Below are 25,547 nucleotides of genomic sequence, written 5' to 3'. Positions count from 1 at the left end.
TTGTTAAAATTTTAAAAGGAATAAATCAATATCCTAACTTAATAATTACAAGACACCAGTCCTCAGCTACATTCAGCTGTCACAGTTACTGTAACATTATGCTCTTTCTCCAAACTCACCTACAAAGACAATATCCTTAAATCCATTAAAAAATTACTTTCTAGAACAAAGAAGATATTTGTCCCTGCACACATCATTCTAGAGGTTTATCTCTGAAATAGCTGACAATAACTGCTGTCAAATTAAATAAATGTTTAGATCACTTGATAGAGCAAATTCTTCACTGGCAAAGTAGCTATCTGTCAGAATAGTTATACTTCTTCATTTTTTCTTTCATATTACACATAATGAGAGTACAATACAGAGATAAATATAAACTTTTTAATGATGCAGCCTAGCATACAAGCCATGTAGATCGCAGTACACTCAGCCATCAGAGCAGATGATGCCTAAACAGTTCTTTGAGCACAGGCACACAGTGGAACTTGAAGTCCTGCTTGGTTAGTGTTGAAGTGCCTGGGCACAAATCTGTGCTCAGGGTCAAGAGCCTGGAGAAGAAGGAGCCCCTTTGCTGCCCAGTGTGAGCATAGCCTCAGATGCCCTTTACACTGTGTGATAATATAATGCAAGTTACTTCAGGCAAACAAGTAAGCTCAGAGCTTCTTCTCACAAACTTATGAACTTGTGCAGGAAGGAATGGCTGCTGTGAAAGGAATATAGCAAAGGAAATGTATGGGGTATGCACAGACTACACTGATCAATGATCAACTAACTGTTGGGACCACCCATGAAGAATATACAGAAATTAACTGAACCAGTGCAGCCTGCAAGTGCTTTTAATAAAATCTTCATGGCCCTAAATGCCAGTAATAAAAAATTCTAGAAAAATTATATAGAATGAATGGTCATAATAGAATAAAATAATAAAAAATATTTAACTTTCAATTTATGTTTGTTGCCCTTTTTCCCCAAATTCCTGTATGTTTTCATGCAGAATCCTAAGATGTGTTGGAAGGAACATATAAAGTCATTTACTCCAACCCCCCTGCAATGAGCAGGGACATCTTCAACTAGATTCAGTTTGGTCAGAGACCAAACTCACCCAACCTGGAATATTCTTATCTTCTACCACATCTCTGGCAACCCATGCCAGTGCTTTACCACCTCCATTGTGAAAAAAACCCTCTACACTTCTTCCTTACAGATAATCTAAATTAATACTTCTTCAGTTTAAACCTTAATGACTTGTCCTATCACAGCACATCCTGCTAAGTCTATATCACCATCTTTCCTAGGCTCCCTTTAAGACTGAAAGGCCACAATAAGGTTCCTTCAGACCCTTCCCTTGTCCAAGATGAATATCTCAAATTCTCTCAGCCTTTCCTCACAGGTGAGATGTTCCAGCCCTCTGATAATCTTCATGGCTCTCCTATGGACCCATTCAAACAGGTCTGTCCTGTGTTGGGGCTCCCAGACCTGGTTGCAGCACTCTGAGTGGGCTCTCACCAGAGCAGAGCAGAGGGGCAGAATCCCCTCCCTCACCCTGCTGCCCACGCTGCTCTGGATGCAGCCCAGGACATGTTTGGCTTTCTGGGCAGTGAGTGACCATTGCTGGCTGGGTCATGTCCAACCACCAGTCTCTCACCCACCATCACCCTCACATCCTTCTCAGCAGGGCTGCTCTAAATCTGTTTATCCATCAGTCTGTAACTCACAATACCAGAGGTTGCCCCAACACAGGTGAAGCACCCTGCACTTGGCTTTGCTGGGCCTGAGGAGGTTACCATGACCCCAATTCCTGAGCTTGTCCAGGTCCCTCTGGATAGCATCCTGACCACAAGGCATACTCCTGTGTCAGTATCAGCTGATATATCAGCTTATGGTGTCCAATGGTGACCATCTTTCACTGTCTCTAAAGGACATCCCCTGAAAGCCACCATACAGTAAATCATCCTGCATCAAACTCCAATTCCAGCAATTACTAGTCATGAGTCACATATTAGCACATATTTACAAGGTTTTGTTGGCAGAAGAAATTCTAAGAAAGGAGAATTGAAGATGAAAAGGAATAAGAAAAGAAATAATTTTCATCTTTCCTCTTTTTTCAGCTATACTTCTCTTTGAATTAAGGCTCTTCTGAATTGTCAGGTACTGCAAGCCTTCAGGCTTTCATTCTCTATTATTTCCTGAGGTATTTCTGCCCACATTGCAACAGCTGCTGAATTGAAGATGGCTGCATCTCCCATCATGAAAGTGCAATGCTTAGTCTGGGGAAAAATTCAATCCGCTTGATAGTTTGGTTCAATCTTCATGTCTGAGGTGTTGACTCTTTATGATTCAGATTTCATTTTGTAAAGACTAATTTTCTAATCTCTCTTGTGACAAGTTGAAGATTTTGGGATTTCGGGTTGTATTTCAGGAAACTGAGGCAACATTTCCTTTCTGTGCTTGGAAGAAAAGAAAGTCCAATTGCACAGGCTTTTTTGTTGTTGTTGTTGTTGTTGTTGTTTGTTTGTTTGTTTGTTTGTGGGTTTTTTTCCCCCATAAATGTTCAATGCTGCTGTTAAAGGCCATAACAGTTTCTAGAGGCAATTCTAATAACTTCACCCAGGGAGCTTTATTCCAAGTATGGTTTACATTATGACCTATAAAACATAGCTTGTTATTGGAAAGGCAAGGACATAGATTTTTCAAGGGCATTTATAGCACAGTCTATGTTAAACTTGCTGCTTCCATTTGCTTTCATGTTCATAATCCAATAAATGTTTTCATTGCTTCCAGTAGTTTAGTCTTTTATATAATTAGATGTAGTCGTTAAGCTGTTTGATATTATATAATGCAGCTGTTTTTCCTTTAAGCAATATCTTTATGCAGGCAAGATAAATTCAGATTTTATCCAAACAAGCAGAATTCCCACAAGACAGTCCAAGTTATACTCAAATTAGAGATATGCTAGAGGCAAATTGATACTGTCCTTCATTAAAATCTTTTTTTGTGGTTTTGGATGCTTGTCAAAGCATTACTTGTAATGTAAATTACATATCCCGAGGTGTTAGCCACATATGTCTGGATTGTCTCCATGTGAATTAGAGTCCGCATAGTTGAAAAAAAATTCTCCTGGTACATCTTTTCCTACCCACTGGTGTGAAGATTTCTATTTGCTTTTTTGAATAGTATTGTTATGATGGAAGTAGGAAGAAATAATGGCACAAAAAGAGCTCCATAGGAATATGATAATAAGCACATAGAACAGTGCATTTTCCAGCATATTTTTAGCAGCTGCCCTCACAATTTAGCTGAACTAATTTCAGCAATTTTTTATTTAAAAAAAATTTTAAAGTGATGTAAGACCTAATATCTGGATTTAAAAATTCTGGCTTTCAGTTCTGGTTTTGTTTGCTTTCCTTCAGATATTCTCTGTAGAAATATCTAAAGAAGAAGATGGGAAAGTCTTTCATACTTCAGTTTATTGCTCTTCTATGATGAGATACATACATCTGTCCTAAAGTTTTTTGCTGTTGATGCCACTTTCACACCTGCCTTCAGTATTTTTTGTGTGGTGGTTTTATTGTTGCACTGTTATTGGCCAGCTGCAGCCAGAGGTTTCATTGAGCAGGGATTTCCATTGCTTGGAGATCACTGCTGCTGTGGTTCTGATTGCTGTGATTAATACCCTCTTTCAGGTGCTGGGAGGTGGATTTCATAGGCTCTGACAGAACTGTTTGAACCATCCATCTCAGCTGATTGATGCCTAATTGCATGAGTGGTTTTATGTTTTTGTAGATTGCTTTTTATTCTAAGATTTTCAGTTTCAAGCCAGTAATACTTATGAATAGGATTTATAAGACAGAGCTACTAATTCTCTAAGTACAAGGTTGGACATTACCCATTGAGGAGTATCAAAACAATTAATCTTTAAAACTTAGTGATTTGAGGCTTGTGAAGGCTGAGTGCTTGACAGGTGCTTCGGGTATTTCTCCCTCAGCAACACAACAAGAGTAAAGGTTTTAGTTTCACAACTCTTTCAGTAGCTCTCAAAATTGGGAGAAATTATTACTTTGACTCCAGCTGCACTCACTGCTCTGCTTTTCTGGATGTCTGCTGTTACTGAAATATGAACTGAAAAAGAAAGACTATGAAAATTACTTAAGAAAATGAAGCTTCTGCAACAAATTTATGTCTGTTCTCTCGAGACATTGTCCATTCTCCAATACCTGAAGCAATGTAATATAGAAACAGAGTATGTATGCAAGTTCATTTTCCTGCAATTCCAAAGTAAGGAAGTGTTCAGGTCAGTGTAACAGCAGTGTGAATTCACACTTTTTCTGCCATCAGAGTCAAATGTCATAACATTGTGACATAATCATGGTAGGAAATCTTATTCATGTATTCCTACCACAGAATTGGGTTTTTTTCTGCCACTTTTAAGAGTTTCAGTATAATCCATAGGAAGTCTTACACATGATGAATTTGTAGGGAAATGTAGCTGCTTATACCTAGAGCTATACAAGATATGAAAGAGTATTGGCATGATTTTTTCCCCACAACATGAAAGTCATGATCTGAGAAAGTTGCAAACATGCCTGAGGGTTTGCTTGTGAAATATGGAAGAAGATAAATTTAATTATTAAAATAAAAACCTTCCTTCACTTTAAAATATTCCTCACTTTCATCGTAAACATTCTTTTGAGAAAAAAAAAATTCCAAAACCAGTTATTTTTTCTAGTAGCTATAGTTAAGTTTTTACCAGTACTTTTATCTGGGTTTTTATTTAAAATCCCAGGTTCATGCAGAGAAAAGTTATTGCTATTTACATTGTGAATGCTGCAAAACCAGAGTACCTGTTACAGAGTTTTCACATTTCCTTTGAAGTTTTATTTTTTACCAATATTGATTTTTTTAATATTTCAGTCCAGTCTTCTGCAGCAAGTATAAATTATTCTATAGCCCTTAAATACATTATCTATGCTTTGAACCAAAGTTAGTGTTTTCTCTTACTTTTTTAATCTTGTGAAAAAAAGTTCTAAAATAACTTTAATGATTCCATTTGGTAGCTCCCCTCTGAACTTCTACTTCATATAGTTTGGCTAATTAGGGAATAGAGCATAGTGAGAAAGATCAAACTAAGGGAATAAATGTGCACGGCTATCCTTAAGAAGAACATCTCATTGAGGTAGAAAGAGACAGAAACTTCTTTTCTACTATCTGAAGATCCACTTGAACACTCCTGATGTTTTATTCATTCCTCCTCAGGGTGCAATTTTGGCCTTGAACCCATGAGAAAGGAATGTGTTTTAAGCACATCAATGTTCACCTCAGAGTGTACCTTGTGGCTCCTTTAGTATAGATGCAGAACAAATTTGTGAACCAAAGGAACCTTGAGGTACACCAAGTAACTCACATAGACCTACTGTCTGTGACTCACAGCAGCCATGACCTGGTTAAATGGGAAGGAAAAGGTTCCTTTGGGTAGTTATGTATCTCTTTTTGCCCGCTTTTCTCCTTGTAAATACACCTTTGACCCACATAAAGAAAATTTCTTCATCTAGTAACTTGGATAATTTCATGGACTAAATTTATCTGTGGCAATTTATCAGTTCACCCAATAGAAGTTTGCGTTTCATATCAAGAGGTTCCAGTGTTGAAATTTATAAATTGCTTAGAATACTATTATTAAAGAAGAAGCAATATTAAGTTAGAATTAAGAACTTTGCAATTTACCAAGGGGAGGAACCATAGATTTAATGTCAATCTACATTTAATATTTCACTTAGGTCTGACCATTAATTCAGTTCTACTGATTTAATAATGCATACTTTTAGAAAGGGAACATGCCATTGACTTAAAGAACCTTTGACTCATTCCCTGTGTGAGAAATATTCTGAAAATATGCTGTTATCTCAGCTGAGTGTGTTACATTCCACGAGCTAATGTGGTATCAATTCACAGGAGAGAGTCTGCCTTCAGTCAGACCACGTTTCTTGGAAAGCTATTGTTCTGTAAAACTGCAGACTTTCACTGCACTAAGGTCTAACCATCTGATTTCTAATATTTTACCATCCCTAAAGCAATTTTCAGATGATAAAAGTTTGCTTTCATTGTCCTTGTGGAATTACTTTTGAACTGAATACCACTGTTCTCTGATTTCTATTCCCATCTTGGATCAGAAATACTTGCAATAATCCCTGACTTTTCAGGGACTCAGTTCAGAGGAACTTAGACCCTGCAACAGATATAGAGTAGCTAATTCAAGTATCAAAAAGCAAACCAAAAGGTGAGAATTAACCTGGGTAAAATTCTTACAGTTTATACTGTGGTGATACCCAAAGCAGCACAGGCAATGCTTGCCCGGCATCCTCTCACTGCAGCCTGAATTCTGGGTCAGTTCATGAGACCTGGCAAATGGAAAAAGTTCCTGCCAAGACCTATAGGAGGATCTCAGAGAAAGGACAAGGATGTTGCAGGTAATAGTGCAGTAGACATAATCACTGTTAACACTGTAAATACTAAACTCAATATCAAGACTATTACATTTCTTGTGACATATTAGTGTCAAGGGGACCAGGCTAGATCAAAGTTGTGTTACAAACCATATAATTTTCACACAAACAGCAAGAAACTATTTCCTTTCTTGAGAGCTTGCAGTTGGAATGGGTGTAAGAAGGAGGAGGGCTGGAAAAAGGAAGTACTGTCAGCCCTGCTAGGAATCCAATACAGACAATAACTAACACTAGAATTCAGCTCCAGTCTCCTGTGTTACAGGTTGATCTATTAAACACAATATTGTCCTTCTGTCTTCCTGTGCTTTTAAAAATTAAACACCAATATCAACCACCTTATATCTATTGTTTACCATTCCTAAAGAGTATTGAACTTCAATATCTTAAGCAAAGCTCATCATAAATCATTGCATTAATACAATGTCAGGGCACTGCAGATTTTTTACAAAAAAACAGCTGTGTCTCATATAATGAAAATAGCAGTATTCTCAACATGAACTATACTTCCCAAGCTTGTGTTGTATTTAATATTACTGGTATTTCTGAGAATTTGCTATTGCTAATCAAAATAGCAACATGATTAAGCAATTTTTTAGTTTTCCTCATTTACTATTGATACAAAATTTAAATCTCATTAATTGGTGACAGAAAATTGGACACAAAAAAATAAAGCCTACAAAAAAACATTCCATCTATTCTTGAAACTATGGACAGTGTTATATACAACACATTTAAAGGATACTGCTGTTCACAGTTAAATACTAAGAAGTGCAGAAATTACAGAAAAATCACAGCTAAAACTGAGTACAGCCCACTCATTTGTGCCTTGTGATATGGGTATGCCCACTGCCACAAAAAAATAACCCCAAACAGAACCCACGTTTTTAGTGTCTTAGTCCAACTAGTTACCAAAACAAAATTTTTTGTCTCTCTGGTAGCTTGTACGACACATGAAAAAGGAACAGTGCAGAATAAATAGCAAACAGTTTTTTCTTTAGAGGCCATAAAAATGGCAGCCAAACTTAAGCTGTGACGATTAAGATTTTCTCAGTTTGAGAACTGAACCTACACTTCCACCCTTCAACTCCATTATATTCTCTTGTCATATTTTAGTGAGTTCTAGAAACTGATGAGTAGAAAGTAAGAGATCGTAGCCTTCATCTGGGAGCAAAATAATCTCACTTTTCCTGGGTAGCTCAGTCCATAAACTGGCAGCTCTTGTTTAGGGTGACTTTGCTTGATCTTATGAATCCAAACTGCTTGTTGAGAGGTGTCCAAATGCTTTTGCTTACTGTCCCCAGGCTGATGACCAGGGTGGGTTCCTGCAATGTGTACACTAAACCCTTTCACTAGCATTGTCAACACCCCAATGTCTCTCATTTCCCATGGAGAAATTCTCTGTTCTTGAGGATGCTACACTAAAGAGACAACTCATTGATTGCTGTTGAATGGATCATCGCCATTCCTCACTACAACTATTCACACAGGACCTTGCAAGTGCTCCACCTACAGCAGAATCACTGGAAAGTTTTGGATGAGAAATGTGTGTGAGAGTAATGACTAAAATGTTTGGATCCCAAGAAAGTAAGGCAGTTCTAGCTGACAGACTACTTTACTGGGCAACCAAGGTAACACTGTCCTGGATTCTAACATACAGTGGTAAAGATACTGCAAAGAATTAATTTTAAATCCCACCTAATTTCTTCTTATATTAATGTATTTTAGTTTATTTTAACAGTGTATTTATTCTCATTACTATATATACCTTTCACTTATATATATTGGGGGTGGGAATGGGGAGAGTATTCTTTCTATATGTGTTGTATGGTCTCTGGCCAGAGAAAGCAAGAGATGCAACTATGTATTATGCATACATGCATTATCTCCACATCCCCTACATTTCTCTGTGTTTCATTGAAGTCAAGAAATACTATAATCTGAAGCACTCTTGAAGCATACTACTTCCATTTGAAAGTTTTTACTGAAAGTCAGAATATTATAGACTAATGTTTGACTCAGTTACCAAGCTTCTAGTTCCAGCAAGAGCATGAGAGTATTAATTTACTCTTGACAGTGTGTAAATTCCTGGGGATATTTTTAATCTTGTACAAATATCCTGCAGTAAAAAGTTCCTGCTAACTTTATTACCAAAGGACAAAGTAATTAAAGAGAAGGTCAATGGGAAAGATCTGCAAATCTTTGATGTTAAAATATGTAGCACCATTCCTCTGGATTGTGTTTTCTGTAGTCTAATTATATAAATCTAATATCTAATTGTAATATTTTATTTCTGAAAAAAAATGGAACTTATTTTTCTAGAGTAGATGAACATATTCAGAACATAGTTATTTAAGTAAAAGAGCAGTATATGCTATGTTTTTAATTTAAGGAACACAGTATGAAGAATTGGGTATAAAACAGCGCATATATTTTACCCTTGCCAAAAAATCAAAATAAAGTTCTTTTGCACTTCCAGGGCTTTCAGTTATCACCTCCAGAGCTACTGCAAATTCCTGACAGAGACTAGGGGTAGGAAGAGACCAAGTTGGGTTTTGTTTACCATTTCACTTTGGTTAGCTACAAACCTCATTGCTGGCCTGGGCCCATACCTCAAGTCTTTCCTTCAGTGATTTAAGGCACCCAGTGGGTCCCACATTTTTAATGTGAGTGAAAAGGAAAGTGGAACAACAGGGACTTGTCCATGCTCAAGCAAGGTATCTGCATCTGAGCAACTGGAAGCACAGCTCAAAAAAACCCCAGTGGATCAAACTGCACTGTCCTATAAAGAAGAATAAAAAAGAAACAACCAAAAGTGCTTTATGATTGAACAAGGATTATTGTACATATAACTTATTAGTTGTTAGACTTCCAGACAGCATGCCATGCAAAAGAATGACTGCAAATATCTCAGGTAAATTTCTTGGTAAACTGCCTCTTGTATAATAGCTATTTCTTCTGGGGAAAGAAAACCCCCAACAGAATAAAAAAGACAACTTGTTAATAGTATGGGATGTGACTTATATGAGATGAAGGTATTTTCACATGTGGCTGCTCAAATTACAACTGCTCTGCCATTGACACTTGAGCAACAAACCTGAATGATATTATACCTAAAACTTGTGAACTTATGCAATTTTTTTTGGAGTTAACCATGAGATAGATTTTTCAAATATCTTATGAATATAATTCTAGTTAAACTTAAGGAACAGTATTCAAATCCAATTAGTATCCCATTAAACAGTGGAAAACAAGACATAAGAATAGGAAATATGGTCATGCTGGGAAGTAGGGACATGCTCATGTTCCTGAAAGATAAGAGAATCCCTAAAGATCTTGTTGGTCTTGTGTAAGAAAGGAAGAAAATATAAACTTGATAACTCTCAGAAATACTAAAAAGTAAATTCTAATTTTTGGATTAAAGCATTTGGCAAAAATGAAAACAAACAAAAAATACAGTAGATAAAATGGAGGCTGTGGAATGCACCCTGACTGCTATCGTATTCATAAGAAGTATTAGATATGGAGTATATTTTAATAACAGTATGTTGTGTTAGTTTGGATCTTAAGTTGGTAAAATTTCATGCCATGGAATAAAAGAATTCCCTGCAAATAACAAGGTAGTCATTCTTTACTAACCTTTTTGAAACACAAAATACCTAACACATGGAAGTAAGGAAATGTTTTCAAAAGATAAGTACAAGTAGCACTGGTTAGCAGAGTCATTAAATAATGTCCCCTGCTATTTCAAACAGCTGTCTCATAGATGCCTCTCCATAAATTTAACTAGATCAAACTTTAATGGGTGACATTGTTAGCTCCCAGCTGCTATTTCTATGGAAAGCCTTGTTCTAGAGTGTAAGTGGCTAAGGAGCTTTCCTTATATTTGTCACCTGAATTACTTTATTCATTGTATGACAAGATGGTGTCTTAGTTAAGATAGCCTAGGAGACTTGAACTCACTAAACAAATCAATGTTCTCTAGCACATCCTCCTTATGCTACTCTGTGTTTCATGTGTTCTATTTGCTTTGCCCTTTCTTAAAAACAGAACATATCCTTTCCTATATATCATTACATGTCTTTGGTCTGTGGTTAGAAAATAATGCTTTTATTACTGTGTGGAGAATCAGGTTTTACTGACCAGTCAGTAATCTTAAAGACACAGTTAAGTTTGTTTAAGGATAGTTTTTCCATCAAGGTTTAAAAAAATTGATTATTTTTACATTGATTCCAGTAGTAATATTTACTGCAGCATTGCTAAAGCACTAAAACAAATACTATGGGTGAACAGACTCTTAATTAACATGGCTGTTATTGCATTGGCAATAGTTAAGGCAATCTTAGCTCTTGTTTTCCATGTGATTATACATTATACAGATGATTTATTTTTGGTTTGCATAGGTTCAGGCAGGAAGATAACAAAAGATAACTAAAAACACATACAGATTTGAACAAATCTATTTGCAAAGAAATATATTGAGAAGAAAGACCAATATTTTCAGTCACTTCAGTGAAAGGATAGACTGGACACTGTATATCCTCAGTGAGCCTTGAAGATCTGTGTTTCCTGTCAATCTAAGTAACAATAAATTAAACATTTACTGTCTTTGCCATTAGATAGATCATTGAAACATGTGAAGTGAATAGTACTACTCTTTTTTTTCAGAGCAGAAATACATATTTGATGTTTAATGCAGGGCTACTCTCAACTGGGAAATGTCTGTTCACTGAGTAAAAAAGAACAATTTTTTGCCAGCAGGCTTTTTAAACCCACTGTTTTGCTATCTGTCTAAGGCTGTTTTATATTAAATATTAAATATATTTAATGGGGAAATCTTGGCAGAAGTAACTGAAACAAGGCAAATTCCTTTTTTAAGAATATCCTTTGCTGAGTATTCCACAATTTTAAAATTATGATTCATGGCAACTAATTTTACTTATCCAAAAATTGAGTAGCTAATTGATAAAGCAAATCAACAGAAAGAACCAAATCCAAGAGCATTTATTTTAATTTTAAAATAGGTAGAATTAGTGACTGGCTCATCACAGAATTTCTACAGAATGTCTCACCTTTGATTGTGGAGGGATCCTGAATGCCCATCTTGGACCTTCAGCTTAACTGTTAGATTGCTAAAGCTGGCTGAGAATAACATTTTAACATCCAATAACACTTTTTACATTAAAATTTCTGACCAGTGAATTAATTATTAATGACCACTGAATTAATTACAGTCTTTATGAGCTATAACCATAAAGACCAGTTGTTCAATTTCTTTATTAACAACATATCTGCTTTTATTGAAAATGCTGAAAGATAAAAACTTACCACAGTGAGATTCAGGTCACTGAAAGCTTGAAATGCTCATGGTCAGAGATGTATAAAACATGCATATATGATAGTCTTAGCTGGAAATAGTAGGAAAAGGAAGGGTGAAATCACATATTCATATTTCCATCCTTGCAGTACCTATGTGCAGCATAGATATGTGGCACGCAGCACATTGTGTTATGTAATAGAACTAAACTAGGAACAAGGTTGCTGCTGGTTTTTTTCTGGGAAAGAATACTTCAAACACTGTGCAGCTTTGAAGCAGTTGGTTGCTCAAGTCACGACTCAGTGGTGCTTGAGCATCTGCAAGAAGTCACATAGATCTACAGTGGCTGACTCATTTCCAGTTTTGTACAGAGATATGTGCGTCACATCTTTGATTAATGGCACTGGTGGTGAGAAAGAGCATCTGGGGAAATTGAGGAGGTCACTGCAGTCACACTCATTTGTCAGACAGGGTCTAGTGATGAACATAATTGTTGTAATTGCTTTAAAATTTCCTGGCTTGAAATATCGTTCTTGCATAGAAAATTGTACGGAGTTCTCAAGTACAAAGGGAAGAATATGAGGTTTCAATCTAAGGCGAGGATTTTTCAGTATTTGATAAAGCTTATACTCTCCCAGTTCTGTAGAAGTGCTAAGCACAAGATTTCTTAACAGAGGAATGTGGTGTCAAAGATCAGTTCAGCGAGTGAGCTTCTCTCTGCCCAAAGTAAAATCTTTGCAGATGATCTAATACAAGCAGCAAGATTATGTTTAACAGAAAAGACACTCTGCATGGCACTTTCTATTTTGGAAAATTTAAGTAGTTATTCCAGTATTTTTCTCGGCTCAACTGATTTTCCACTATTTAGCATCACCAGGGTTTTCTTTTTGGATATTTGTACAGTACTGAATACCAGTTTTGAATATTCCATTCAGCAGCTGTTAGCTAGAAAATACAAAAAGGTTTATCGATCTTCCCCCTACTCTGGAGTGAGAGGGATGGGCAGAGGCATCTTGGCAGTAGGACCACATGTGGATTTTCAGGCATTATGAAGGTGAGTCCATGGCCAAATGCCAGAAGATTCCTGTTGTTTGAAATATGACAGAGCCTCTTTCAGCAATACTCCTGAGTCTGCCAATGGCAGTTGCAAAATCAGTGACAGATGGAAGACATTGAATGGGCTCCTCTGTCTCTTCTTTAATCAGGTCTGGGGATTTACCCACTAAACAACATTACTTAGATTTTTTTCTCCTTAATTCTGTTATTTAAAAATATATCAAATTATCCCGTGGCAGAATATATTTTTCAAAACAAGCATTAAAACAGAAATTAAGGCTAGCAAATTATATTAGTCTCTTATTCAAAAGTATAGTCAGGAAAATGAAATAAAAATATGTCAGAATTTCTTACAGACTTTGCTGGCATCTACTAAGTTTAAAACAATTTGTGTAGAGTTAGAGTTTAATACCCGAACTCTCTTGTAATTGCACAAATTGTAATAGCAAATTATTGTTTTCAATATTGTTTTCAATCACTTTTATGTGATTTGATCCTACAGTCTGAAGTTTTAGATGCAAAAATTGACTAATACCCTCAAAAAAGTTGGTGGTAAATATAGAGAAATTAATCCCCGTAAAAGTTTTTATATTCAGCATTTGCCACATAATTCAAGAGCAACCACAGCATTAAAAAAAAAATCACATTACTTGTAGTATTTGCTCTGGGGATGTTTTTAAACAACACTTTAATATCGAATAGACCACATCATCTGTGCTGGCTCATCGACTTAAAAGTTATTGCTGCTTCTCATGTGCAATGGAGCGGGAAATCAGACAGTAAACACTGCAAGAATTATCAACAATTTTAGGCAGTACCTAAAGTTAACTGAATAAATATGGGTTTTTTTAATATAATTTGCACTCTGGGAAAATGAGGGGAGCAGCCTGAAGGAATAAAAACATTGGTGCATGCTGGATTTGCTGCAATAAACAGTCTTTTTCATTTGCAAATGAGGAATGAATGAAAGCAATGGCTTTTCAAGAAATATTATTGCAAGGTTTTGTGTGAACCCAAAGTTTTGGTAACTTTCAAGAAGCTTTCGGATTGACAAATACACACACACACAAACCTTAAAAAAATTACATGCTTTTGCTTCCTGTCTTGATCGAAGGATAATTCTTCAGCATTTTTATCTATCACCTCTAAATGCTAGTGCTTTTTCTCTCCTTCTGTTCTTTAGAAGGAGTGCATGAGGGGAATGCCAAGAATAACAACTGAGTGCTATTGCAGGTATTTTATTTTAATGACATTCAGAATACTAATTTATATTCATGAAAATAATTAATAGAAAAGGTTTGCAATAGAGAGAAATCCCTCCCCTGCTACTTCTTCATTTCATCTGTGCAGAGCCAAAACCTATTTTAAGATCAGTCTGTTTCTCTACATTTTTAGAATAAATATATTCAGTATTTAGGATAAAGCCATCTCATCTACATTTATAAGAAAGAAATTTTCAATGTTTTAGTATCCTTAATGAATATATATTAAAAGATGCATCCTATTGAACTTGTCAACATAAAATTAACTTGACATAATCTACATTAATTTGTAGAGCAAAAACTCAGAAAAACTACAGATTTTTTGAAAAAGCAAAACAATTTCAAATAGTTTCTTTGGAGGTATGTGGTTAAACTACTCTCTATATCATTTCCTTCCCCAAGATGGAGATATCATTCTCATAGATTGCATAACTTGAAAAATCACATTCTCGAGTCACCAATGCTGAAATGTAATAAAATAATGAGGTCCCTAGTGCACTTAAATTTTATGAAGCGCAGACGTGGCCAGGGAGCTCATATATCAAAAAGGAAAGGTCAGCGATATTTTTTTTTTTTTTTAAGAAAGTTAAGCCACTAAATTGCCTTAAAATTGGAAGAATATTACTTATTCATCATAATCCTCCAGTAAGCTATAGGCATTTTTAAATTTTTTCTTCCAGTGGAGAGACCACTTTAGGGCATCCTCTGTTGGGCAGCGGAGTGAGCAGTGCAGAGCCGCTCTGAGCAGCCTGTGCGATGTCCTGGCTCCGTCTGGGCTGGCGCTGGTGCCTGCCAGGACATCCAGCCCCCAGAGCTCGCCGTGCTGCTCCTGCACAGGTTCTTCCCACCCCGACCCTCTGCACCCGAGGCTCTGCCTCCTCTGCAGGTGCTGCCTGCACACCGGGCGCTAGTGCTAGCAGCACCTCAGCACCAATCCACCTGGCATTACTGCAGACGGGGTGAGGCAGGCTGCTTCCCAACATTTATTTCTCCTCCAGCTCTTACCTGCAGTACGTGTGAGGTAGCTATCCTGTTACATGAGATACAAATACATGTAGGCAAAGTCCCTAAAGAGTACAATGTATACCCTAGACTATTTAGACTCATTATTTGTCCAGATGTATGGCTGCACGTGCCATGACTCTGTGTGGTAAGCAGTCAGCCTTCTAAGGTAAATCACTCTGAATTACACAGCAGACTTTGTCTTGTCAGAGCAAACCTGGTTCATTATTTTCAGTGTCCTTCATAATCTTGTTTTCTCACTCGTCTTTCTCTGTTTGTGGCTCTTGTGACCATATTTCTAAACAATATGAAGGATGAGGTACTAATTATATCATCAACTCTATTACCATTATTCTCTTTAAAAGGTGTCTTTAATATAGTTCTTTTTGAAAATACTGATTTTCAGGATTAAAATGTAAATATGCTTCCACAGGATTTGAGAGAAACAGCAATGAGTCTCAAAATCATAAGTCATTAAATCATAACTCAGGACTCAAAATCCATAACTCATGCAATGACTTTACAGGTTTTATATTTGCTTAAGAAAATAAGTTACTACAAAGAGAAGAAATACTAAAAGTATTGGAAGTATGGAAGATAATAGTTGGGTAGCTTTGCTATTATATATTGAAAGCATCAAAAGATTAGTGAGATGCACAAGATGATCACGTTAATTGGCAAATAATGGCATTTTATGAGAAAGCATAAAATTTCCAGTGTGTTTGAACTAATAAATAGCAGTCATAGTATGTGGAACAAAGATCAGTCTGGAAGGAAAGCATTAAGAGTGAAACATGATTTTTTTGTGAGTATGGCCAACTTAAACTGTTAAATATTACCTAAAATAACAAACCTGAACCTACTTGTATTGTCAAAGATGAGACAGAAGCATGTTTAAAGCTCAAATTCTGGTGTTCTGTATGTACCTCTGGAGAACTTGGTTGTTTTTTGGTTTTTTCCCAGGTATTAAAAGAGGCTTACTACTTCTGCTAAAGCATGATAACTGTGCCTTTCGTTTTCTAGGTTTTTCCCTTAAAATTAATGGGCTTTCAAATGTAGTAGACTCAGTGACAAAAATTTAATTTCTAATGCAAAAAAAAGGAGGTCCAAATCCCTCAAAAGTATTTCAGATTTAGAAGTGTATTGTGAAAAAGAAGAAGCTTATTTTTTAATTTTCTACATCAGGCTTAAAGAAGACTTCTATCCATGGGAGTAAATTCTAACTGGGAGCTGCAAGCTGGCCAAAGGCAATCAGAAGAGTGACTCTTTTACCAGATTTTGTTAAATGTGGGGTCTTTCCTATGTTTGAAACACAAGTTTGTATTTATTGTGGATATCAAAGGTGATGTTATTCAATAAAAAATGACAGCCTGTGAGAATAAAATAAAAAGAACAACTATTGCTGGTGGTAGTAGAAGATATAAAATTGTAGGAGAGGATCACTGACTCCTGCGAGGAAGATTGTTCCCCAGCTGGAGCAGTTGTGAAAAATGGGAAAGGAAAAAAGAGAAAAGTGATTTCAAATATCAGATAGAAATAACATTTGTTTCAATAGATAGTTCTGCTGATTGAAATCAACTGGCTAACTCACATTAGGTGATTTACTCAAGCTGAGACACTATCCCTGAGTTTCCTTTGGGAAGGCAAGGATAAGCAGATGTAATAGTAAAAGCTATGTCAGTTCAATGTTTCTCCCAATGATTAAGCCTTTATTAGAGAAGTTAGAAAACAGACTGCATTGCTGAAACAAGAGATTTGCACCATTTGAACTTATTTGCCCATTTCAGTCAGCCTTCCATAAAGATAAAACTACAAGGTTTTGAGATAAATCTAGAATAAAATTTCTAGAAGTAGAACACCTGTGATTATGTTGACATCAATATATGAAAATCTCATGTGTAAGTCTTCAGTGATAGGACAGACTTGATACTGGAGTTCCAGTGCCTGGAATTAAGCACAGCTGTAATCCTGAGGATTATTATAAACACTCAACCAAAGGCCTATCAACAGTTTCTCTAAAAGCTACCCAAGATAATTGTCGTATTTGGGGTGGGGTTCGTTTTCAATGAGAAACAGAATGAAGTTGGCTAAAATGTAGTCTTTAACCTCTTTAAGAGGTTTAAAAAGCAGAGTAATATAAATAAAAGGATAATCAATATAGTTTTATAAATAAAAGTGCAATCAGTAACAGAAGGAAAGAGAGGGGGTATATCATTCTCATCTGAAACAAAATCCAGTATTCTCAATATTCCATTAAGTAGAATGTACTCTACTGACAGTAGAATGAAAGAGTGAGGAAAAATAGTGCTAAACAAAGAGCCATGAAAATCTTCAACATTGTGTCCATGAATGCTATAGAATTTTTAAGTGGATCTTGCTAAAAAAAAAAAAAAAAAAGGAGGAATTTAAAGAATGATGCTAAAGGTAGACAAAATAAATAAATATAAAATAGTAGTTAAAGCTAAGTAACTGAATTGGAATATGGGAATGGGATGTTAGAGGTAGCTGATTCCAGTATTCCTAATCCCAGTTTCTACAGCTGATGGCACTCCAAGCTCTCGTCCTATTTACCCTCCAAGCCAGTTTGAAGTTCACTAGCAATTCACACAAGTAGTTTAAGAACAAACACATGCACACAGAGGACAGTTAGAAATAGCATTTAATAAGAATACAGGATTGACCGCAGCCATCAACACAGGACTCAGTGAGACAAATGTTCTGTGCAGCAGCTGACTGAACATGCCCCTTGTACACCCCTCTTCCATTTTGCCTTGCCTGGTCCTGCCTGGTCCATCTGGATCCCTTCTTTGCCCTGCCATTGAGCCATCCCTTGGAGATCCCATAATAAGTTTTGTACCATCTCCAAATTTTCTCTCTTCCAACAAAGTACTGCTATTCAACATACAATGGGTCCCATAGTGAATCCTATATTTTTGCACACAAGTTCCTCTTAGTGTGCATAGTGCTCTGGGTTGATAGTTTCTTTCTCTGGTCTGGTTTTACATATATATTTTTTGATGTGCTGCCTGGTCAGTTTACTTGAGTTTCTTGGCCTATCACTGTTCCTCTGGTCATCACCAATCTCTGTGGTTCATTTAATGATAACCTAATGCATAGGATTGGAAAATATCCCCAGAGACACAAATCTACCTTCTTCTATCACTAGCAACATCCTCAGATAATTTTCTTCACAGTCTTTAAGCTCTACCTTAAAAGTAAGGCTTTTTCAGTTATTGCAGTGATTGAAAATTATTTCAAGCCCCTGAATCTTTTAATTTAGAAATTTTTTTCTGATTGCTTCCTAGCCATAAAATACATTTATTTTTCTACCAACTTTGTCTATTACATTAAATTGTTCTCTTTCCCTGTCTAAACTTCCCATATAGAAACAGTGATGCTATCTCATTGTAATACCAGTTTACCAACCAAAATATTCCAATTTCAATTAGTCTTCCCTCATATGAAACACTTCCCATTCTCCTGATCAGATTTTAGGGCCTTACATTTAAACAAAAGGAACAGAAATGACAATGATTCCCCCAAACACATTATTAGACTGAAAGAGCCTAATGATAGTGTCTCCAGTCTATGAAATAATAACATAAAACCTCTTCAGCATTCTGATTGTAAAAGATATTAGAGTTTATGATGTCGCTGTTTCATAGAGTTATAAATAATCATATTTTATGATGTAATTTAACTTGACAACTTTAATGAAAAGGGAGATGATGGGTTCATAGCACTCTTTGTTAAGCAGCTTTCATATAATTAACACAGAAATTAATAAATTTTGAGCATTACCTTATGGATCAGTTGCATCAATACAATTATATAATTAATAACAATAAAAATAATTTTGCTATATACTTTCTAACTAATTAGCTAAATCAGCATAGTGTTGGAGCCTGACTCAGATGGGATCTTCACAAATAAGTCTTGACCAGCAAGAATATCTACTACATTTTAATTGTCATCTTAACATCAGTTTGAAAAACTACAATTAAAGGTAAAATGTTACTGAAAATCTGAAATTAAGGAAACATGAATTTGTTTAGAAACTGGAAGAAACCATCCAGCTGACAGAATCAAATGCAAGAATAAACTTTCAACATGAGATGTCAGGCAAAAGCCCAGGCAGTTCAGCCTAGACATCAGGCAAAGCTGGTTTGGCACCTTATTGCTACCCAGCTATGATGTGTGCATGTGACACCAGGAGACTGGTCAGCTGGACTCCAGGTCCCAAAAGACACAGCCAGCTGTCATCCAGCTGTGTGAGAGACCAGCTTCCATGGGCCATGCTGCTAGGCAGGGCATGCTAGAATTCTACATGGCAGCAAAGGCTGAGGTGTGAGCAATGTCTGTCTCCTCTTGGATGCCACAGGGTATGACACCTTCTCATTCACGGGCACGTGTTCTGCAATGATGTGACCACAGAACCAACCTGTCACATTGGCCCTCTTGTGCTTCAGATCCTTGTGGGTGGAGGTATCCAAAAGTAGTCCCTTCAGCTTCTCTTTGAGCTATTACATCAAGTAAAAAGATATTGTTACAATTCTGGAGCAACTTTTTTTGGCTGGCCAAAGTGAAACCACAGGAGGATACAGTGCACAGAAATTTGGTTTATCCATAGAATAGGCAAAGCTTGAGACCATCACACCTCTCTACAGGCCTCTGGGAAGATGCCTGCCTTGGGCACAAGAGCAGAAATGGCAGATGCAACCCAAGATTAGAGCTGGCCCAAACTTTAATCCTCTAATAGATTTTACCACATGCTCTGTGGAACAGAAATTTGGAAATTTTAAATGGTGTCTGGACCAATGTCAGCAACATGGGAGTCCAATGAATGAGAAATTACTGAGTTTTGTGTCTAACTCTGCTATTGTTTAACCCCAGGTGTCAACTCAGCCTCACAGAGATGTTTGCTCACTCTTCTCTAGTGGGATGAAAAGTTAGTTGGAAGAGTAATAGTGAGAAAATTAATGGATTGAGATAAAGACAATTTAATAGGCAAAGCAAAAGCCACAAAGGCAAGCAAAACAAAGAAAGAAATTCACTCACTGATCCCCATGAACAGACAGGTTCAAACATCCTCAGGAAAGGAGGACCCTATCATACATAATGGTGACATGGGAAGACAAGCACCATCCCCCTGAATGTCCCCCCCTTCCTGCTTTGCCCAGTTTTATAGGCTGAGCATAATGCTATATGGAATGGGATATCCCTTGGATCAGCTGTTGTCAGCTGTCCTGGCTGTGTCCCCTCCAAAATTCTCATGCACCCCAGCCTCCTAACTGGTGGGCTGAGGTGAGAAGCAGGAAAGCTTTGACTCTCTTTTAATGCTGCTCATCAATAACAAAATCATCTCTCCGTTATCAACACTATTTTCAAGACAAATCCAAAACAGCTCCACCACTTGAAGAACCTTAACTCCATCCCAGGCAAAACAATATCCTGCATTATCAACATTTATTTCATAAATGCTGCTGGAGTCAAAAGACACTGCTGAGCACATGATGTGCAGCACAGGGGAAGTCTGGAGGCTCAGGGACCCAGAACCAGTGTGATTGTGATATCAGTAAGGAGACTGGAGACCTCAAGTTGCAGTAATGATAATGAGCTTGCACAACTGGCCTCGTACCTAACAGATGAGCTGCACTATTTTCTCATTGGCAGGATCTTGCTGCAAGCATCCACATACTGCTTGGCTGAAGATACAAAAAGGCAGGATGAAATCTCTGCTTATGTGACTTAAATGAACATATATTCACAGAGGAGTTTTGGCTACTCTCAGGCTAACACATATTTAGAATGATCTCTTGTACTGTGTAGACATTGCAGGAAAAGCCTCTGCCCAGTGTGTCTGGCCTGCAGCAGCTGCATGTATGTTGTCTGCTGAACTGGATTTTACAGTCTCATGTGTGAAGTGCTGCATCCTAATTATCTGATACTACTGGAAGCTTTCCAGGTTGATTTCCTAATCCCTCTCATAATATCAGTGTTGCATCAGATTTATCACTAGCAGACTTTATTCCTGCACAAAACTAGAACTCCAATATGTAAATAGGATAGAGAGGAAATACTGGAAAGAATTAGAATGCCCTTTTTTTATTGTCAATTATCTTTAAGTATCTACTCCAAATTCAAGTAAGAAAATTAATCTAAATCTGTAGATTTTCCTTATTCCTACCTCCTTCAAGGCATTTGTATCAGAGAAAAGATAAAAGGTAGGTTTAAGCAAATGTGAAGTTGTATAGATTTCATGGGTTCTATGTCATGTTCACAGCTGAGAAATGTCCCTGTAGACTTTCAAATTTATTAAAAATTTACTAATTGTTAAGTAGCATTTTGGGATGCAGATAGTGAAATATTTAAAATGCATTCAACCATATTTACATGTAAAATAGGTGACATGCATGCCAAAGACCTTTCCTAAGATCAATTGGCACTTTTCAGGACCCAGAAGATGACTTTAGAAGATAAGTGATCTTCAAATCTGGCTTTATTTTGACTTTCAAACAATTCATTACACAGAAAGGCTCATTTTATCAGTAAATTAAATATTCATGACTCCCACTTTCCCTGAGGCTATGGGATTTGGTAGTCATAAATAACCTCTGTTGGTGGTGCATTCACAGTGTTGTGTGAATGCAATTCTGATTTAAGAGATGGTTAAAAGGGTAAAATTCTATACTGATGAGGAGGTAAAAAATGACAAATGACAATATTCAGCGTAGAATGAATAGGTGAATAATGAATGAGGAGTCCTAACTTGTCTAGCAGAAATGAGGAGAGGAAAAAAAGCTGAATCATCAGACACTTGGGGCAGATCTTGAATCAAGCTTCTGGGTCTGGGATAGTAGTCCAAATTTTGTTATTCTGAATGGCTAAATATACATTTAGATTTAGTAATATTTTATTTTCTGTATCTCTCTTGTGTCTAGTAGATGACCATTTTGTCTTTATTTTTAGCATTTACCCATTTGCTCATTAATCATGGCTGAAATCCATTAGATTACATAAATGTTCCCCCCAATGTTCTTTACCCTATACAATCTGCTAAAAGCTAGTCACAATAGCTATCAGTTTTGCATGCCACAGATCTGTTTCAACACAGCTGCCCTTTACTGTGAATCAGGGATAATTCTGCAGATAACTTTGTTGAAAGATTTGTTCTATTGAGATGGTCTGTGCTGCTACACGGAGAAGTTGAAAATGCCACAGAGTGTCTTCCATTAGATATTTTTGCATTTTCCTAGGTAGTTGTAAACCAGAGCAAAATGGATTTTGAAGATTCACTTAATATTGTTGCAATTGTTTAGCTTCTATTTCCCTCAAACACAATAAAATCCAAAATCAATTAAAATAGACAAGATTTTTAAATAATGTTGTTCATGGATTTGACTCTTTAGTTTTAAAAGGCTGTTTTCCCAAGTGATATTTTTGGTAATTTATTTGTGTTTTTATTGAATTTTGTTGAATAATTCAGAGAGCATCTTGGATAAAGATTTACTAGCTATAAAGCTTTATGATTTATTTTCAGCAGTCTATCAGATATTAACGGGTCTATCATATACTAACTGTTGTCACTTATTAATAGCACAGAAAGCAGTAGATCCTACTTTGGTAAAACAATCCATGCCCTGAATCCAAATAGGACAACAACTAATTCCAAGTATCATCCTTTTAGTTGTACTGAGACCTCTTACTTTTACTGGAGAATAGCTTTGATTTATTTACAATGGGGAGCCTGGGTGAAACTCAGTCTGACAGAGAGAAGTACCAAGGCTTCTACAGTACCATAACTCTTGTTCTGTACACTCCTAAAGGGAGAGCTGTCAACTGAGCATTTAAGGCATCAATCTTAACTCCTGAGTGCTGCGTGAATTCCTGCCTCGGTTTTGGTGAGGTTGTAACACAGAAGTTCTCTCTGCTTGCTGTGGTCTTTTCTCTATTGCAATTTCTATGGCTTTTTAAGTAGTCATGAGCAAATCTGCATGTAGTGTTAGTCTGGTACAGCTCCTTGTATTCAACCTTCTGTGGATAACACTTCTGCAGGAAAGCAAGGACAAAGACAAGGCATTCTGCTATTGTCTGCAGTGTACATAGAAGCAAGGAATGAAGAGCTACAGAAGGCAGTGAATTTTAAACTGAATCATAAGTGAAAACAGTTTTGCACATCATACACAAAGTCCCAGTTAATGTACAAGTACATAAATCCATTCAGATCAGTGGACTCACATAAATATCTGTAACTAAAATTTTGAGCCAGCTTATCTCTAGGTCATCAGAAACCTTATGCTCAAGGCTGAGAAAATGGCTTCAGAAAAATTCTGGACCCTCTCAGGAACATAGAGTGGAATAATGAAATAATATACTTTATACTCTCCATCATTTTCATGGAGAATATTGCTTCCATTTTAGTGGGCACAGACAGAAAAAGTAAAAATAATCATAATAGACTGAAGGGATAATTATTATTGATGGACAACAAATACAACAATTCAAGTCAGGCAAGACCCATTGCTTACTTATATAAGACCAACATCTTGAGCATGGGGCACTTTCCATTGCATAGTCACAGTGGTGATGAAGACCAGGTTTTCTCATCTTTATCACCTACTAAATTAAGTGGGAGTAGTGCCCCATCCTTCTCAAGACCTTCTGGAAAAGTTAGAACAAATGCTGTGAAGTCGTCCTTGTGGTGACATTGTAAATACATCTACCGCTGCTGTGCTTGAGGCAAACATTCTGTGAGACAAAACACATACAACTGGCAGATGAGGTCATTTCTTTCCTTTTGGACAGCAAGTTGCCTAAAATTGAAAAGGTCTTTCACATAATGTGCATTAAAGAATGAGAAACATGTCTTAGCCATCTTTCCAGATCCATGATTCAAAGACACCTGTCAAGAAAACAAACTCGTATAGTTAATTCTGACAGCCATTAGTCAAGAATGATTAATTAAAACATGCATAATTTTGGCCACAGATATTAGGAGACAAATGAAGGGGAATGTAAGGAAAGAGCTAGTATTTTAAGATTTGAATCAGAAATTGCTGCTGCTCTTCAGCAAAGTTATCATAATCACACTTTCTTATAATTTGTCAAAGAATATGATGGTGTACCACAAAATCTGTACATATTTATGTGACTAAAAGAATGTCACTCAATCTGTTTGGGCAGGGTACTGACAGGAAAGTTAGGCCTGCCTTCTCTTCAATATGATGAACATATAGATCAAAACACAAGGATATATTACAGAAACTTATGCATTGCTACAAATAGAGGCAAAGGAGGAACTGCATGGTCTTCTTCCAGTCTTCTCTACTTATTATGCCTGTCTTCTAAAAATCTTAAGTGCAAGTGGAGCCTTGCCACAACAATACCTCCATTGCCTGGTCCACAGGAATATGAAGCCTGGTCCATGTGTTGTGAGCAGACAGTGAGCCCTCATGTGCATGTTTTATCCTCTTTGTAAAACAGAAAATGAATTTTTAATAAGAAAGAGATATTATGAAACTCACTTAGCTCTACAGTTTAGTGTTCTTTTCCTCAGCTATCACAATGAATATGAATGTCACTATCAAGTATACATAGACTTAAGTTTCTGAATGACAAAGCCAAGATAAGCAGCACACAGAGATTGATGGGAGACTGAGATTTTAAAATGTCTTTCTGGGAAAAGAAGACAATAACAAACCAATCATTTTCATAGCAGTACTCCCCCATGTCTAAGCTAACTATAAATATTTACCATCTTATTTTAAAGCATGTTGAATAATAATATATATTTTGCTGCAGAGTTTTTGTTTTGGGAATTTTTTTTGTTTTGGTTTGAAGTTTTTTTTTTTGGTTCTCTTTTTTTATAAATAGAAAGTATAAGTGAAGAAATCATGCAGCTGCAAGAAAGTGAAATACTGACAGTGCCAGGTGTGGAGGTGGGATAGAATGAAAGATTCAAAAATTAAAAAGAAGTATGCGAGGATAACTAGCTCTTATTTAACCTTGGTGTTAGTTTCTCTTTATATTTCCAAGTTACATAAACTCTTGAAAAACAGACTCTGAAATGGAAGCCAACTAATTTTTAAAAGCTAGCAGCATCAGTGCTACAGGACTGAGCATAAAGAAAACATTGCAATTATTTTATTGGTGCGTTTCCATATGGAAGGTTCAGGTATAAACGATTGGCTCAGCTCCTGAAAGAAGTAACTGAATAATTTCAGGCAACATTCACATGTACTTAGTTCTGTCTGTGATAAAAACATGAGTAACGATAATGGATTTCTTTCTCCAGGTTTATGCAGTTTCTTCCATTGATTGCTCCCAGTATGTAACTTGCCTCTTCCATGGCAGAACTCCAGTTCTGATCCACTTCTATCCCCACATCCTTCCCCATTATGCTAAAGGCTAGCC

General features: G+C 36.6%; 1 protein-coding gene across 11 annotated transcripts in view; it reads right to left on the bottom strand.

Annotated features, from left to right (window-relative positions):
* Nucleotides 1-12,105, bottom strand: part of LOC110479303 (uncharacterized) — a 78,490-nt gene extending 66,385 nt beyond the window's left edge. For 2 of the 11 annotated variants that reach the window (XR_013339779.2, XR_014953021.1), the window contains exon 1: nt 11,826-12,098. The gene's annotated coding sequence lies outside the window, so the exon portion shown is untranslated. Of the gene's footprint in view, nt 1-11,825 lie in introns of all 11 variants that reach the window. The other 9 variants (XR_013339776.2, XR_013339772.2, XR_013339780.2 and 6 more) reach the window with 9 other exon arrangements.
* Nucleotides 12,106-25,547: the final 13,442 nt, after the last annotated feature.

This window comes from Lonchura striata, chromosome 2, assembly GCF_050655825.1.
Source record: "Lonchura striata isolate lonStrDom1 chromosome 2, ASM5065582v1, whole genome shotgun sequence".
Taxonomy (NCBI): Eukaryota; Metazoa; Chordata; class Aves; order Passeriformes; family Estrildidae; genus Lonchura; species Lonchura striata.
Note: the sequence above shows the minus strand (reverse complement) of the source record. Positions and strands in the feature narration are given on the sequence as shown.